The 2,385-nt window shown below is 40.1% G+C and overlaps 1 long non-coding RNA gene across 1 annotated transcript; it reads right to left on the bottom strand.

The window, feature by feature from the left end:
• Nucleotides 1-291: 291 nt before the first annotated feature.
• LOC120639254 lies at nt 292-1,895 on the bottom strand. Its single transcript, XR_005661337.1, has 2 exons — nt 1,284-1,895; nt 292-479 (listed from the first exon to the last, which is right to left on the bottom strand). It is a non-coding gene; the product is annotated as an uncharacterized LOC120639254 (long non-coding RNA).
• Nucleotides 1,896-2,385: the final 490 nt, after the last annotated feature.

Here is a 2,385-nt window from a genome sequence, read left to right on the forward strand (position 1 = left end):
CTAGTACAATTCAAACTCGATCACAGGGCCAGACAACGAACGGTCCTTAATCGACACAGACGGGGCTAGCCTTTCCCCGCCCGGTCTCCATTTTCTTTTCTTTCTCCAACCTATTCCAATATTCGATATACTCAAAATAACGAGATATCCTATATCTCGTGAGTGACCAGAAATCACTCGACTTCTACCGAGATCTTATTAAGTATAGCATTTCTATCGTCCTATACATGCTAGTATAATTCAGGGAAACCTAGGATCATGCAACTAGGGTTCTAATCAACTCCTGAAACGTAATGCACAAGTAATAAATACATATATAGGTGTCATAATTTCAAATAATAGGATGTGCACCGGGGCTTGCCTTAATTGCAGGTTAAGTTAGTTTGCTTGACGCCGAGCTTGATCCATGGCAATTCCACCTGGGTGAACTCCAGATTGATCAACCGCAACTTCGTGAACGATAAATGCATATTCCGGCTCTACATTAATGATAAAATGCTATGCATGAGTGCAATGGATGAATGCATGCATTTATGAAACAAACATAAACTACACAGTGAAGTGCGATGACTACTCGGTAACCAACGGATAGGGCAGTCAGTTACCGAACCACTAACTATTTACTAAACCACTGTAAAGAGGCAACACTAGCATATCTACTAACAACAAGAAAACTATTTTAATTAACTAAGTCCTAATTAAATTCAACTAGTTTATCAAGCATAAAATAATTATTAGCAACTAACTAAATTATTTTGGCATGAACCCCAAAAATATGTTTTTAATACAAACTAGCTAAATTCACCATGAGCAAAATAGATTTACTAAAGTAGATCATGAGTACATTCTAGTGATGAGCAAAATCTAGCATGAAACAGCTACTGATACAGTGTTCTAATTTAAATTAACAAGATTTTTCTTACATATAATTTATTCCTTAATTTATAGATATACTAAGATATGGAGAACCCAATTAACATATCAAACTATGTTTTCTGGACATAAAATTTTTATAGTGGACTACACATGCATAAAATGAAGTACCGCAAAAATTTCATAATTTTTGGACTAGCAGATTTGCAGAAATTAATTAATTAAGCCTAAACACAATTTAAATTTTTGCAAGGGTAAAAAGATCATTTTGCAAGAATTAATATTTTTTCCTTATAGATACAGATGTAACCACTCTAACAAAATTAATTTTTGTATTTTTACTATTTTTTCTTGATTTGTTATGCAGTCTACAAGTTTTCGTTAAATGAATAAAAATCAGAAAATCTTACCCACCGGGAAGACAGGTCACGGCCGGACCATAGCCGGCGGCGTGGCGACCAGCTCCCGCCGGCGGCGAGGACGTCCGGCGACGGGGCATGGTGGCGCGGCGGCTAGTGCAGTCGGGTGGCGTCGATTGGAGAAGCAAGCAAATAAGGAAAAGAGCATTCTTGAGCTACTGTTCGGTGAAGGAAAAGAGATCGAGAGAGGGAGCTCCCCTGGTGCTCGCGGTGGGCAAGGAAATCAGACGAGATAGAAAGCAGGGTGCATGTGAGTGGGAGACTGTGTGCGTGTGTGCTGGGAGAGAGACGTGTGAGAGTTAATGTTGTGTTGTGTGTGTACGTGAGTGCGCAGGGAGTGAGAGAGAGAGGAGAGTGTGACCGACAGAGAGAGAATATCAGAGAAGGAAGGGTGCGCTTGGCTTGCTGCATTGCTCACGCAGAGGAGGGAAAAGAATGGAGGGAGCTGCTGTTTGCTTGCTGCAGTGGAGGGAGGAACAGAGAAGAGTGCAGCAGGGTGCATGGCACGGGAGAGAGAAAAAAAATAAATGTTGCTGCTGGCGTCTTAGTAGAGGATAAGACCGTGCAGAAGGGAGCGAGGCGTCGGGATGAGCACGGCAGAGCGATCAGCAGTGTGGCGATGCTTCGAGAGAAGGGACGAGCTGGCCAGGTACGAGAAGGTTTCTGGAGGGGGATGGTGAGGAGGATGACAGGTGGGGTTGATGAACAGTGACCGCAAGGAAATATCTACTCCAAACAACAACGTTACTTTGAATTAAACCAAGACTTCACCATGTCATGATTTAGATGCCTAAACAAAAATTTGAATTTGGTTCTTTTTGGAACTTGTTCAAGGATAATAGATATGTCAATTTGGTATTCAAAATAAATTTTTAGCATCAATTTGCTACTTTTCATGTTTATGCATTTTTTTAATATTACGTAACTGTGGAATTACATAACTCTTACTAGGAAACATTTTAAAATGAAATTCACATCACATGTATTAAAATGCTAGAAAAAATTGTTTAATAGCTTTATACATGAACGGTTAGTGCTAATGATCATGTTAAGCAGGTGATTAACACCTGGGGTGTTACAATCTTGACGGTGA

Source organism: Panicum virgatum, chromosome 6K, assembly GCF_016808335.1.
Source record: "Panicum virgatum strain AP13 chromosome 6K, P.virgatum_v5, whole genome shotgun sequence".
NCBI classification, from domain to species: Eukaryota; Viridiplantae; Streptophyta; class Magnoliopsida; order Poales; family Poaceae; genus Panicum; species Panicum virgatum.